This window comes from Nomascus leucogenys, chromosome 11, assembly GCF_006542625.1.
Source record: "Nomascus leucogenys isolate Asia chromosome 11, Asia_NLE_v1, whole genome shotgun sequence".
In the NCBI taxonomy this organism is placed as follows: Eukaryota; Metazoa; Chordata; class Mammalia; order Primates; family Hylobatidae; genus Nomascus; species Nomascus leucogenys.
In genome coordinates, this window is record NC_044391.1 from 40,323,813 (window position 1) to 40,340,192 (window position 16,380).

Sequence of the window (16,380 nt, forward strand, 5' to 3'; positions counted from 1 at the left end):
GTGACAGCACATTTCAGAAATTGTATGCTTTTCAGGAGACCTGTTTTACATTTAAAGGCAGAAGTGATAGGGCTTCTGTTTAAAATACGCTGCATGACTTCAGAGGTCATGAGTCTAGAAAAGCTACTGTGCTTTTCCAAGGAGAATGGAAGTTCCATTGTACATGGGATAAAAATAGCTATTTGTTAATAATATTATGCACTTCCAGGTTTGAAAACAAGAGTGTAATTCCCCTTGCTCAGAGCCTCTGTATGTGTCTATGGGCAACCCTCATAATCTCTACTCGTGTTCTGTTGTGTTGCAAAGTTGAACTTTTTGGCTGTGTTCCTTAGCAACTGGACACCACATGAAGAAATAAATTTTATGTTACAGTGTATTTGAATAACACAACCTAATGGAATCTGGCTAGAAAGAGGATTTCTTTAAAAATAATTCCCTTGCTCTCTGAGTGGGGAAAAAAGGTATATATATATAGCTCACATATAAATGTACATTGGCACCAGGGGTATCTATTTAAAAATAGAAGAAAAAAGTAAAATTACACAAAGAATAGTGCCCACAATGGTGTATTTTAGGGAGAGTTGCAAAGCAGACAACAACAAAAAACCCAAATACTTTTAAGTGGGAGAGATGAGTTCGGAGCAAATGTGCTGTATTAATTTTAAAAAAATCAAAGAGCATCATGCCAACATTTGTTTTTAGTTGGCTTCTCATGTGAAAGAGTTTTCTGCACTCTAATTGTTCCAGTAACATTGTTAGGTAGTAACTATTTTTAACATGTATTATTTACCCAGGATTCTTTGTGCCTTGTTGTCTATTAAAAACATATTAAGGGAGCCGCTGTGGCTCAGGCCGGTTGCCCTTGCACTTGGGAGAGGCGAGGCTACACGTTCGAGGCCAACCTGGTCAACATTGATTAAAAAAAAAAAAAAATATATATATATATATATATATATATAAAAACAGGAAACTCCACAAAGACAAACGAAGCAAAATAATTCATGATTTTGGTAAAATTGAATAGAGAGATGTTTGCTCAGATTAAATGTCTGTATGGCCTTTTTAAAAAATTATTATCCATGGAGCTCCACTCAATGGAAGTCAGTCTTTCCATCACAAATAAACCTCACTTGTGGGTCAAAACTGGTAAATAGTAGTCCAAATAAACAAAGAAAAAGAGAGTTTGCACATCAAGTTGAGATAAACCCAAAAATACAAAATACCTAGCGAAGAAAGAAGGAACTCTCGAAAAGGTGTTCCTTGCTGTTAAATCCAAGAATCTCACTCAGAAGAGAGGAGTGTCTATGTTTAGGTCTTTCTCCTTGCCACAGGAAAAGGTTGTAACAAGACTATTTGTCAGAACTAGTTAAAGGGATTGATCATTTTGTTCCCTTGTGTCTTCATTGTTGGCCAAGTCAAGTTCAAATCTCAAATGTTACCTTGAGAATAGTCGCATGGTTTCTTTTGGTCATTAGGTATAGGAGACGTGGGTTCTACCACTTCTAGGTTTAGTAGAGTACAATAGAGTCTTCAATATATTTTTTACCCATTTACATATATCTTTATCCATTGGAGAGGAAGCTCTTCATTGTGTTCCATCTTAGAATCAGTTTGTCTAGAATGCCTCCAACTCCCCTCCCCTCGTTCCCAGTCCCTCCGTACCCATTTCTTCCCTTGTGTATCTTTCCTACTCAAGAACCATACGTTCTCCGCTAGGTGCCTATTTCCTAAGAAAAGCAAGCAGACATGTTTTAAGTGATATAATACGTGACCTTTTGCATATTTGCAGTTTAATAAGGAAAAATATATACAATGAGAAGAGAGGTCCTTAGAATCTAAACAGACTGTAGTTGAAACTCTTCACATATCTTATAGACAAGGAAACTAATTTATTTTAAAATCTGAAATAACTGGGGTTGAAATCAAAGTTCTTATCCTAAATCAGTAGTTAGGTGAAATTGCATCAGGCATTTTCTGTATTTTTTCCATTAAAAGGAAAATGTTTCATAAAATGTATGAGAATAGATCTTGGTTTTTTTTTTTCTTTGAGACAGAGTTTCACTCTTGTTGCCCAGGCTGGAGCACAATGGGATGATCTCGGCTCACTGCAACCTCTGCCTCCCAGGTTCAAGCAGTTCCCCTGCCTCAGCCTTCCTAGTAGCTAGGATTACAGGCATGTGCCACCATGCCCAGCTAATTTTGTATTTTTAGTAGAGACAGGGTTTTGTCATGTTGGTCAGGCTGGTCTCCAACTCCTGACCTCAGGTGATGCACCTGCCTTGGCCTCCCAAAGTGCTGGGATTACAGGCATGAGCCACCACGCCCAGCTGAGAATAGAGAATTTGGATGCATACTACAGAGACAATATTAGTGCCCATGACCCTTAATCCCCCAAACATAGTCTATGACAGACATTGACTAGTATTGTGATACTTAAGTGAAAAACAAAGCCTCACATCTGGGCAACTGTATATATTATCTCATGGAAGCCTGAGTTTGTCAGCTGTACTTTCTAGAGATGCTGTCACAACAACTGGGTAGAAGCTGGGATTACTAGATAGCTCAATAGTTGTTCCCTAAAGGACTCCCCACCTGGTATCTTTGTTTGCTTTCTAACCACCTGGCAGATGCATTCATATTGCTTTGGTCCAAAAGTTCTGTACAGGCAATTAACACTGGACTTTCACTGTCTTGTTCAGGAAGTCATCCTTCATTGTGGGAGTAGGGTGATCCCAAAAAGAAGTTAGAGATGGCTAGATTCTAAAGTGAAAAGTAGGAACAAGATACACAACCAAGTTCCTCTCCCCGTGTTTTCCAATTCTAGCAGAACTCATTCCTGCTCCAAGTAGAATATTTGATAATTATAGAGAGTGGTATTGAGGATGCTATCCATCTCAGAGATGCTAAAATTATATTTTCTTAGCACATTGAATCAATCTTTTAAAATAGTTCTGTTTGCTATCTCTGAAAGGAAAAGAGAAATGAAGTCAGAATAACTAGGGTGTTTGTTTGTTTGTTTGTTTTGAGACCAAGTCTCGCTGTCGCCCAGGCTGGAGTGCAGTGGCGCGATCTCGGCTCACTGCGGGCTCCACCCCCCGGGGTTCATGCCATTCTCCTGCTTCAGCCTCCCGAGTAGCTGGGACTACAGGCGCCCTCCACCTCACCCGGCTAATTTTTTGTATTTTTAGTAGAGACGGGGTTTCACCCTGTTAGCCAGGATGGTCTGGATCTCCTGACCTCGTGATCTGCCCGCCTCAGCTTCCCAAAGTGCTGGGATTACAGGCGTGAGCCACCGCGCCCGGCCTTTTGTTTGTTTTTAAATATTAGTTACCTGATTGAAAAATAATAATAAAAGGTTGGTGTAATCACCAATATCTCAGCCCAAATATAGAGGTGATTTAAAATTAAAGGTAATTCCTTTCACTAGTGATGTTTTTCTTTCTTCCTCTTTTCTTCTCTCCTTTCTTTATATGCTAAGTGTTTTCTGTTACAAAACTTTTGGCATTGGTTTCTGCTGAAGTTTTAATAAGCAATCTGAATTACTTACTATCAGTGCTGCTCTTTAAGAACCAAGGCTAAATCCCAACCTGAAATGACTAGATAGCTTTTTAACCTGCCCTAAACCCAGCATCAAACTTTACCTTGAAGTTATCAGTTTATCTTTCTAAATATGCTGATTCAGATATAATTGTCTTCAGGTTGCAGCTTAATCAGGTTGCCATGACAACTAAGTGCTATATTCAAACAATAAAGTTAATTCACCATATACTACCACCCCCTGGCTTTATAGTGTTGTTAACATTTTTTTTAAAAAAAGATTCTTTGGTTTAAACTCGTTTTGCCACAACATAAATTTTTTCTTCCCTTTCAACACATATATGCGTTCACTACTTTTGTTGGTGTCAGGCAGTGAATTCATATATTCAAATTGCTTTTGTCATGTGAACAAGAATATGTTTCTCCTTTGGAATTGTGCAAAATCATTGTGAGATGATAGCCATATCTCATAAAAAGTATGTTCCTTTTATAAACATGTGAAATACATTCCTTTAATAAACATTTTATAGTCCTTGAGACAGAAACCATTTCTCTCAGCAAATTTTGACAAGTAAGTCAATAAATGTGATTCATCACATAAACAGAGCTAAAGACAAAAACCACATGAATATCTCAATAGACGTAGAAAAGTCTTTCGATAAAATTCAACACCCCTTCTTGATAAAAACTCTCAATAAACTAGGTGTTGAAGGAACATACCTCAAAATAATAAGACCCATCTATGCCAAACCCACAGCCAACGTTATACTGAATGGGCAAAAGTTGGAAGAATTCCCCTTGAAAACCCACATAAGACAAAGATGCCTTCTCTCTACCACTCCTATTCAACATAGTTTAGAAGTCCTAGTGAGAGCAATCAGGCAAGAGAAGGAAATAAAGGGCATCCAAATAGGAAGAGAGGAAGTCATACTCCCTGTTTGCAGACAACATGATTCTATAGTTAGAAAACCCCACAGTCTTGGCCCAAAAGCTCCTTCGCTGGTAAACAACTTCATCAAAGTTTCAGGAGGCAAAATTAATGCACGAAAGTCAGTAGCATTCCTACACACCAACAACTGTTAAGCCTAGAGCCAAATTAGAAAGGCAATCCCATTCAAAACTATCACAGAAAGAATAAAACACCTAGGAATACAACTAATCAGGGAAGTGAAACATCTCTACAATGAGAATTACAAAACTCTGCTCAAAGAAATCAGGAAACATAAACAAATGGAAAATCATCCCATGGTCATAGACAGGAAGAATCAATATAATTAAAATGGCCATACTGCCCAAAGCAATTTACAGATTCAATGCTATTTCTATCAAACCACCAATGACATTCTTTACATAACTAGAAGAAAACTATTTTAAAATCCATATGGAACCAAAAAAAGAGCCCAAATAGCCAAGGCAATCCTAAGCAAAAAGAGCGTAGCTGGAGGCATCATGTTATCCAACTTCAAACTATACTTCAGGGCTACAGTAGCCAAAACAGCATGGTACTGATACAAAAACAGGCACATAGACTAATGGAACAGAATGGAGAACCCAGAAATAAGGCTGTACCCCTATGACTAACTGATCTTTGACAAAACTGCCAGAAACAAGCAATGGGGTGAAGACTCCCTATTCAATAAATGGTACTGAGATAACTCGCTAGCCATATGCAGAAGACTGAAGCTGAACCCCTTCCTTACACCATACACAAAAATCAACTCGAGATGGATTAAAGACTTAAATGTAAAACCCAAAACTATAAAACCCTGGAAGACATCCTAGGCAATACCATCCTGGACGTAGGTATTGGTAAAGATTTTATGACAAAGACACAGAAGCAATCCCAACGAAAGCAAAAATTGACAAGTGAGATCTTATTAAGCTAAATAGCCTCTGCACAGCAAAAGAAACTATCAACAGAGTTCACGGACAGCCTACAGAATGGGAGAAAATTTTTGCAAACTATGCACCTGACAAAGGTCTAATATCCAGCGTATATAAGGAATTTAAACAAATTTCAAGAGAAAAACAACCCCATTAAAAAGTGGGGAAAGGACATGAACAGACATTTTTCAAAAGAAGACATACCCGCAGCCAACAAGCATATGAAAAAAGGCTCAATATCACTGATCATTAGAGAAATGCAATCAAAGCCACAATGAGATACCATCTCACACAGGTCAGAATGGCTACTATGTAAAAGTCAAAAAATAACAGGTGCTGGCAAGGTTGCAGAGAAAAAGGAACACTTAGACACTGTTGGTGGGAGTGTAAATTAGTTCAGCCATTGTGGAAAGCAGTGTGGCAATTCCTCAAAGAGCTAAAAGTGCAAATACCATTTGACCCAGCAATCCCATTACTGGGCATATACCCAGAGGAATATAAATCATTTGACCATAAAGACACATGCTCGCAAATGTTCACTGCAGCACTATTCACAATAGCAATGACATGGAATCAACTTAAGTGCCCATCAATGATTGACTGGACAAAGAAAATGTGGTACATATATACTATACTATGCAGCCATAAAAAGAACAAGCTCATGTCTTTTGTGGAATCATGGATGGAGCTGGAGGCTATTATCCTCAGCAAACTAATGCCGGAATGTAAAACCAAATACTGTGTGTTCTCACTTTCAACTGGGAGCTAAATGATGAACTTCTGAACACAAAGAAGGAAATAACAGATACTGGGGTCTACCTGAGGGAGGAGGGTGGAAGGAAGAAGAGGAGCTTAAAAGATAACTATTGGGCTTAATTCCTAAGTGATGAAATAATCTGTACAATAAAAACCTGTGACATGAATTTACCTATGTAACAAACCTTCACATGTACCCCCGAATGTAAAAGTTAAAAAAAAATTTTAAGTGATTTAAAAAAGAAAAGTTAATAGTTGCCAGGGGGGAAATCAAATAACAAAGCTTAGAGTCTTGAATTACCATCTTTTTTTTAATAGAAAATTGTACTTCTTTTTAGTATCTTCTGATTCTCTTTCCCCCACTGAGTGTCTGTTTAACAATGAGAAAGCATAATTTGGGGGAAGATACCTGTATAAATGAATTTAGACTTAACAGTGAGTTATTCTTAGGGAAGTACAAAGATTCCTTGATTAGTCAGTCAATGATCCAAAAGTAAGACTTTAAAAACTTGAGTGCTAATCCGATAAACAAATGCCAAGAAACAAACTGACAAATACACAAGGCCATGTTGTCTACGTCGTCTGCTAGCAATGCATGTACATGCTTTATCCCAGGTGCCTCATGAAGTTTTATCTAACTATGAATTCTGAATAAGCACTTCAGTTTTAACTCCAGTTATTACAGATAATAAGATAAATTAGTTTCCTCATCTATGAGACATATAAACTTTTTTAGATAGCCTTGATTACAATCTGTTTGGATTCTAAGGTCCTGTCTTCTCAATGGATATTTATTCTTTATCACAGTGCAGATACTCAATAAAAGGTCATATATGGGTATATAGCTCAAATACCCTCCACTTATCCATTTCTTGTGTCCACAGAGTTGAATATAGATTGAGCCAGAACTAAGTGTGTTTTGGTGAAGTTGACTGATCTTTTTCTTGTTCTTTTTTACTAATGACTCTATACCTATCTTAAAATGTCCATGGCTCTCCTAAGTGTCTAATTTTTTCCACATTATTAAAATCTATAAAGAACCTAATCATATTTACTTAAATGCTTCACTAATTACCTGATTATGGTCTTTAAATGTAAGTGTATTTCAGCTAATGTTATGGTTGTAATACTTCTGTAACTATTCAGAACGTAGTAGTTCTGTTTAGCAGTTGTACTTTTTATTACTTATCTGTAATCAGGGACTCAATGCCGTGTCTTCTCATAATCGCATTTCAGGCCACAACAAACAGGTATGGAGAAAAGGAGTGTCTAGAAGTCACCTACCTACCAGGTACCACTTCATGAAGGGTCAACCTTAAACTTGAAGGGCTTCAGTTCTTTCAGATTAGGGTGAACACAGAAGAATACTATGCAGCATTGATTCTTCAAAGTATTGTCTTATCCAGTTACCATCAGATTAACCTCCTTCATCTGCTTCTGTGCTGTATTTCAAAAACTGGCCAATGGCCTGGAACATAGTCTAAATAGCATTTTTAAAAATGAGTAAGGCTAAAAAGAATCCATGATTTTTTTTTAAGTCAGATGATTTCTTCCACTATATTCGATGTTTCTTGAAATAGTTCATAATTTTTTTCTTTTTTGCCATTGCTATCTTCCCCATCACTGCCATTTCTTTCTGAGTTTTGAATCACATATTCCTGTGTCCTACCATATTTTAATTAACAAAACCTTGTTTGTCTGAAAACTGTTTCTGACAATGGACACTTGTTTAATATTTTCCTTTAATAGGAATTGTATTCAGGGAAGTCATGGTTTCCTTGTAACAGTGGGCCTTGGGCAAAAGTGTGGAGACCTGGCTGTTAACACCTGCTTGAATCTAATTGGTGAGAAACTCATTTAATCTCTGCTCAGAAAAGCAGGACAGTGGGAGTTGATAGAGTCCTTTAATTATTAAACTTGAAATAAACAGTAAGAATTAAAGGAGAGTAAACAATAGCTAATTTTGGTATCAGAAAATATATGTTCGGATCTCAAATATGTTTCTCACTAATTTTGTAATCAAGTTAGTTTCCTAATCAGCCAAAAAAAAAGTGGGTGGGGAAGGGAGATAATAATTTTACCTATAACCTATGTAATAAATGATTAGGTTGTGAATTAATAGTTTTGAATTTTATTGTTCATATCATTTCAACAATTCTAAATATTCACTGAAAGTCTGGGTGTTTAGATGATATATTTGAGCACAAAATATACAACACAAATTCTGTAGCTTTTTTGAAGGTATTTTACATTCCTATTTGAAGAAAATGGAAGGAGGATGGGCAGACATCTTTGGAAGCAATGCAGGATTTTAGGTAAATAGTAAGTGTATTGTCCATTTAATTAAAAGTCAGTTTAGCAAAATAAGTGCCTGCATTTCACATTTCTATATCTGTTTGTATTCCTACTTTATAATAAATCCAGAGACAATTGAAAAAGTGGTAATGTTTTTAAAAGAATATAAAACATTATTATTTTGTGACGAGGATACCTCAGTCATTGCTTGCTTAAAAACTGCATTTTGTTATGATATATTGAGGTATGTTCTGCTCTTAACATTGTGAATATGCCAGTGCAGAATAAATAGTCCAGTGATGCTTTTTTAGCAATTGACTACAATTTTAGTTAACTGACAGTTAACTATCTGAAACACACTTGAGAAGTCAGAAAAAACTTCTCAACAAAATACTACCAAACCAAATTCAAAAACACATTAAAAGTGTCATTCGGCCGGGCGTGGTGGCTCATGCCTGTAATCCCAGCACTTTGGGAGGCCGAGGCGGGCGGATCACGAGGTCAGGAGATCGAGACCATCCTGGCTAACAGGGTGAAACCCCGTCTCTAATAAAAATACAAAAAATTAGCCCGGCGTGGTGGCGGCCGCCTGTAGTCCCAGCTACTCGGGAGGCTGGGGCAGGAGAATGGCGGGAACCCGGGAGGCGGAGCTTGCAGTGAGCTGAGATTGCGCCACTGCACTCCAGCCTGGGAGACAGACAGAGACTCCACCTCAAAAAAAAAAAGTGTCATTCACCGTGATCAAGTGGGATTTATCTATGGGATGCAAAGATGATTCAACATAGGCAAATCCACAAATGTGTTATACCTGATTAACAGTATGCCAAGGACAAAAACTATATGATCACTTCAATAGATGCAGAAAAGGCATTTGACAAATTCAATGTCCTTTTATAATAAAAACTCTCGACAAATTAGGTATGGAAGGAATGTACCTCAACAGAATAAAAGCCATATATGATAAAGCTATAAATACATCATACTCAATGGTGAAAAAATAAAAGGTTTTTTCCTAAGGTCAGGAACAAGATAAGGATGCTCACTCTCGCCACTTCTATTCAACATACTAATGGAAGTTCTATTCAGAGAAATTAGAGAAGAAAAAGAAATGAAGGGCATCCAAATTGGAAAGGGAGAAGTTAAATTGCCTGTGTTTCCAAATGACATGATTTTATAGACTGAAAATCCAAAAGATTCCAGCAAAAAATGAAAACTGGTAAAACCAATAACTGAATACAGTAAACTCGTAGAATATAATATTAACATACAAAAATCAATAGCATTTCTGTATGCTAACAATGACCTATCTGAAAAACGATTAAGAAAATAATCCCATGTACAATAGCTACAAAAGGGAAAAAATGCAAAAACCTTAGGAATACATTTAACCAAGGAGGTGAAAGATCTCCAAACGGAAAACTATAAAATGTTGATGAAAAAAATTGAAGAAGATATAAGTAAATGGAGAGATATCCCCTGTTCATAAATTGGAAGAATGAACATTGTTAAAGTTTACATACTGCCCAAAGCTATCTTCAGATTCAATTCAATCTCTATCAAATTCCCAATGACATTTTTCACAGAAATAGCAGAATCAACCCCAAAATTTGTGTGGAACCACAAGACCCTGAACAGCCTAAGCAATCTTGATCAAAAAGCACAAAGCTGGAGGTACCATACTTTCCAACGTTAACAGCTTCCACAAAACTGTAGTAATCATAAAAGCATGACAATGGCATAAAAACGGACACATAGACCAGCGGAACAGAATAGAGGACCCAGAAATAAACCCACACACCATGGTCAATTGATTTTTGACAAAGATGGCAAGAACACTCCATGAGGAAAAGACAGTCTTTGATAATTGGTGCTGGGAAAACTAGATATCCAAATGCAGAGGAATGAAATTAGACCCTCGTCTTATACCATGTAAAAAAAAATCAACTCAAAATGGAGCAAAGATTTATGCGTAAGACCTGAAATTGTAACATTAATAGAAGAAAACATAGGAGAAAAGATCTATGGCTATAGTTACTATTATAAACAATGTTGAAGTGAACATCCTTTTACAAGTCTCCCTCTGCATGTGTGTTAAAGTTACCTTAGGCTGATGTTTTTAGTCAGTTGGGGCTTCTGTTTCTTTTTTAGTATGTAGCACGTGAAAATATGAAGGGAGGCAGGAAAATAAGGAAAGAATGTTTTCGACCTTCCTTACCTATTCCTTAAACTTCAGTCCGTATCCCTGTTTCTCAATACACAGGCACACACCCACACAACAAATCTCTCCTCCTCTCTTTACTGTTTTATACTCTGTATATCACACCTCTTCGGCTCCAGTTAAAATTGGCAGAAAGGGTGGTTCTGTATACTGATATTCTTCAACTTTAATCCAAACTTTAGGGGAAAAGCAGGTCAAAAGTCATGTGGTAGATATGTAAAATATCATTTTGAGGTGTTTTCAAGCAATACTTTGGGAATTACGATTTAAATAGAAAAGATGACTTTCTACTCGAAACATTCTTCTTATCAAGGACTGTGGAGGGCAATGTGGTCATAACTATGAACGCACAACCTGGTCGTCCAGCAGAAAACATCATAATTCTGACCTGGGCCATCAGATATTGACGGAAAAGGGAACATTAACTTCATCCTGGCTGTGTTGTTATTATTGATGATAGAATTATGATACCTGCCAGTGATGTTGAATGTTTTCTATGCACTAGGCACTATGCCTCAATGCTTATTTTGTTTTTATGATTAAAACAAAATCATATTCTGCACTATCTTATTTTGTTTTTATGCTTAAATGAGATACTATATACGTAGTACCTTTTTGTATTTTTTGTATTAATATCATTTTTTAAGATTTTCTTATCCCTCTGAAACCATTACAAAATTTTACAACCATTTAAATTTCTAATTTTAAAAGTAACAGAAAAATTAAGTAATCATGCTTAAGTCACAGAGATGAAGACTAACAAAACCACAACCAGATCTCGTGTCTCTAGACTTCCGCCTTCATTTATTTTCACTAGGTTTAATGGGTTATTAAAAATATCTCAAATAAATATGTACGCACTTTTTAATTGCTGTAGAAGCTTCTCTAAATTGTGAAAATATTTTTCGAAAAGAAAATTTTTCCAACAATGACTTTTTATTTAAATAAAACTTTCCAGGTCAAAAAAGTAAGCTTTATAATATATTAGCAGTTTACAGACCATGTTTCCTATTTTTCATGGAGCATTTTTCACAAGAACGAGTCAAGGACTTACTCTTTGACTCAAAATTCCTGCAAACCAGTATGTCTATTATATTCTCAAGCAAGTACATGGCTTCCTGCAATGACAGAGGAAGGGAATATGCAAGACATTTATGATTGCATGTAATAGAGTTCGCTCATATATATTTAACAGCTAACATAAAGCAACATGGCTGATTAAGAAGGCAAACCTGTCAGGATATAAAAACACAAATTTGAGAATGATTTTATTTTAAAATTACAACTAAAAGATTTATTCAAGTGAATGAGTGCTCCATGTTCACTATTACTCTGCATTCACTTTCTTGTTCAATTGCCTATTTCCTCATACCACATGATAACTCAGATACCAAATTCTAGAATATTTTCCACCTGCAGTGTTTAGTTACTGATGCCATGAAACAATTCTTAGGCTAGGATGACTACTGCTTAACTTTGAAGAACAAAGTTACTATAACTGTACTATAACGGGCCAGATGAACATTGCTTATGAAAAGAAAATATGTAAGCAGAGTTTGCCCCAGAGGAAGATGCCAACTGCAACTAATGTGTACTGTATTCCATTAATACTAAGATATACTTTTTCATATTTTGACATATCTGAAATTGGAATGTCTCTCACACTTGATGCTATTTCATCATGAGATTGGAGCTGTTTTTTTTAATTTTCATAGTGGTATATAAAATAATGGTTACATTTATTTTGTGCCACAATTGATGGCATCTTAGATTCAATGGAAATAATATTTTGTTCTTTGGGATATTTGTAAAATCCCAGCCAATGGCCGTCCTAATCTAATAGCTTAGATTTCTATTTTATATTTTCTTTACAGACTTCCAGTGACTGAATAGAATCCCAAAGAAGCAAAAATTAAAATAACAAAATGAACAAAAAATACTGCCATGGACAAATTTTAAATAATAGTTGATTCTCTTACTGTGAGTTTGCTTTGAGCTCAGACAAAAAATGGTTCTTCCTTGGCCTGACATCTCCATAACCATAGATTTTGACCTTTATTATGATGATTGCTATAAGTAAAATAATTGGTTTATGATTCATCTTACAAATCAAATCAATACGGAAAAGAATCAGTTAGTCAAATCCTTTGTTAAGTAATGTCATGGCCTGGTGCCAACAGTGTTAAGTGTATGGAATAGCATATGACCAAGAATCAGCTATTAATATGTGTGTGGCTGATGAAGTAATCAAGGAAATCTTGGGGAATGGATGTGCAGCTTCCCTCTATAGGAAGTTCTCCTCACACTACTGTCATGGGCTGGAGAGTCACTATGGACTATTACAGTGGTTTCCAAATTAGCAAGCATCAGTATCACTTGGAGGGCCTGTTAGGCATGCTGGGTTCCACTTCCAGAATTTCTGACTTAGTAGGTCTGGAGAGGGTACTGCAATTGGCATTTCCAATAAGCTCTCAGGTGGTGCTGATACTCCTGATCTAGGGACCACTCTTTGAGAACCACTGGGCTAGTGATTGAAAAAAAGGAAACAGGATTTTCACTTGGTTAATCTGCAGTTTGGGTCTAATTGGCTACCAACTAATTTCTTTTTTTGTGTCTTGATGTTATTTTTTTTCCTAACAGAAATAGTACAAATCATGTCTGCTTTGGCTAAATATAGGGCCATTATGAGAATCAAATGAAGTAACAGACCTAAATAAAATGGTTTGCAAAATGTGACACTCTACATATAATAAGGTATAAATGATATCATCCCCACCAAATCTACTATTGTTTTCATACATATAAGCTGGGGTCAGAATTCATATGTCAAAATACATTTGCAGTCTTATGTGAAAATTAATACTAAGTTATTTATTTTTAAATGTTTAACATAATTTTTTATATTTCTAAAAACATCTGAAATATTTAGGTATTTTTGTTGGTTTTTATAGGAAGTGGCTAGGATTCCACATATATTTTCTGCCTCTACCTAATCCCTTTCCAACTGAACCTCTAGACTTGTCCCATGCAGCACCAAGATTCGTGGCCACAGATAAGTCATCTGGAGTTGCAGTGGTTCTCATACCAACAGCTCTTAGAATTCCTCAGAATGATAGAAATTTAGCCTCCTTTACCCAATATTTCTCCCACATAGTTTCAGACCAAGAGTAGCTTTTATGAACTCCCTCTTTTATCTTATCCCAAGTAACCTGTTACTTGGTAAAGCGCCACAAAATCTCTGTCAATATTAATAGAAAGAGCTCTATAGAAATGAGCTTTCACTGGGCCGGGAGCGGTGGCTCCCGCCTGTAATCCCAGCACTTTGGGAGGCCAAGGCAGGCGGATCACGAGGTCAGGAGATCGAGACCATCTTGGCTAACACGGTGAAACCCTGTCTCTACTAAAAATAAAAAAATAAAATTAGCCAGGCGTGGTGGCGGGTGCCTGTAGTCCCAGCTACTCGGGAGGCTGAGGCAGGAGAATGGCATGAACCCAGGAGGCGGAGCTTGCAGTGAACCGAGATCATGCCACTGCACTCCAGCCTGGGCAACAGAGCGAGACTCCGTCTCAAAAAATAAAATAAAATAAGAAATGAGCTTTCACTAGCTCTCAGGATTTGATACATTTTCAATAAACAATATGAAAAGTGACATAATAGAGATGTATTAATTTTCCTCCAAGTTGCTTTTAAAATGCTAAACTTCTCTTAGAAGTGTCCTTATCCTATCGACCTCCCACCTTCACTATCCCCAGATCTTATTAGTATCAGCTTCTTCCATGAGAAATTGTGTGGATGTAGCCAGATTAAAACTATTATTTCTCTCCTCCTATCATCTCTATACATTTTTATTTTATTATTATTTTTTTTTATTATTATACTTTAGGTTTTAGGGTATATGTGCACAGTGTGCAGGTTTGTTAGATATGTATCCATGTGCCATGTTGGTTTGCTGCACCCATTAACTCGTCATTTACATTAGGTATATCTCCAAATGCTGTCCCTCCCCCCTCCCCCCACCCCACAACAGTCCCCGGAGTGTGATGTTCCCCTTCCTGTGTCCATGAGTTTTCATTGTTCAATTCCCACCTATGAGTGAGAACATGTGGTGTTTGGTTTTTTGTCCTTGAGATAGTTTACTGAGAATGATGGTTTCCAGTTTCATCCATGTCCCTAGAAAGGACATGAACTCATCTTTTTTTATGGCTGCACAGTATTCCATGGTGTATATGTGCCACATTTTCTTTTTCTTTTTTTTCTTTTTTTTTTTTTTTTTGAGATGGAGTCTCGCTCTGTTGCCCAGGCTGGAGTGCGGTGGCGCAATCTCGGCTCACTGCAAGCTCCGCCTCCTGGGTTCACGCCATTCTCCTGCCTCGGTCTCTCCGAGTAGCTGGGACTACAGGCGCCCGCCACCACGCCCGGCTAATTTTTTTGTATTTTTAGTAGAGACGGGGTTTCACCGTGGTCTCGATCTCCTGACCTCGTGATCCGACCACCTCGGCCTCCCAAAGTGCTGGGATTACAAGCATGAGCCACTGCGCCCGGCCCATTTTCTTAATCCAGTCTATTGTTGTTGGGTACTTTGGTTGCTTCCAAGTCTTTGCTATTGTGAATAGTGCCGCAATAAACATACATGTGCGTGTGTCTTTATAGCAGCATGATTTATAGTCCTTTGGGTGTATACCCAGTAATGGGATGGCTGGGTCAAATGGTATTTCTAGTTCTAGATCCCTGAAGAATCACCACACTGACTTCCACAATGGTTGAACTAGTTTACAGTCCCACCAACAGTGTAAAAGTGTTCCTATTTCTCCATATCCTCTCCAGCACCTGTTGTTTCCTGACTTTTTAATGATGGCCATTCTAACTGGTGTGAGATGGTATCTCATTGTGGTTTTGATTTGCATTTCTCTGATGGCCAGTGATGAGCATTTTTGCATGTGTTTTTTGGCTGCATAAATGTCTTCCTTTGAGAAGTGTCTGTTCATGTCCTTTGCCCACTTTTTGATGGGGTTGTTTGTTTTTTTCTTGTAAATTTGTTTGAATTCATTGTAGATTCTGGATATTAGCCCTTTGTCAGATGAATAGGTTGCGAAAATTTTCTCCCATTTTGTAGGTTGCCTGTTCACTCTGATGGTAGTTTCTTTTGCTGTGCAGAAGCTCTTTAGTTTAATTAGATCCCATTTGTCAATTTTGGCTTTTGTTGCCATTGCTTTTGGTGTTTTAGACATGAAGTCCTTGCCCATGCCTATGTCCTGAATGGTATTGCCTAGGTTTTCTTCTAGGGTTTTTATGGTTTTAGGTCTAACATTTAAGTCTTTAATCCATCTTGAATTAATTTTTGTATAAGGTGTAAGGAAGGGATCTAGTTTCAGCTTTCTACATATGGCTAGCCAGTTTTCCCAGCACCATTTATTAAATAGGGAATCCTTTCCCCATTGCTTGTTTTTGTCAGATTTGTCAAAGATCAGATAGTTGTAGATATGTGGCATTATTTCTGAGGGCTCTGTTCCATTCCATTGATCTATGTCTCTGTTGTGGTACCAGTACCATGCTGTTTTGGTTACTGTAGCCTTGTAGTATAGTTTGAAGTCAGGCAGGGTGATGCCTCCAGCTTTGTTCTTTTGGCTTAGGATTGACTTGGTGATGCGGGCTCTTTTTTGGTTCCATATGAACTTTGAAGTAGTTTTTT

General features: G+C 37.1%; 1 protein-coding gene across 1 annotated transcript in view; it reads left to right on the plus strand.

Moving 5' to 3' along the window:
* HDAC9 (histone deacetylase 9) overlaps positions 1–16,380 on the plus strand; it is a 906,822-nt gene that overhangs the window by 782,247 nt on the left and 108,195 nt on the right. The window lies entirely within an intron of this gene.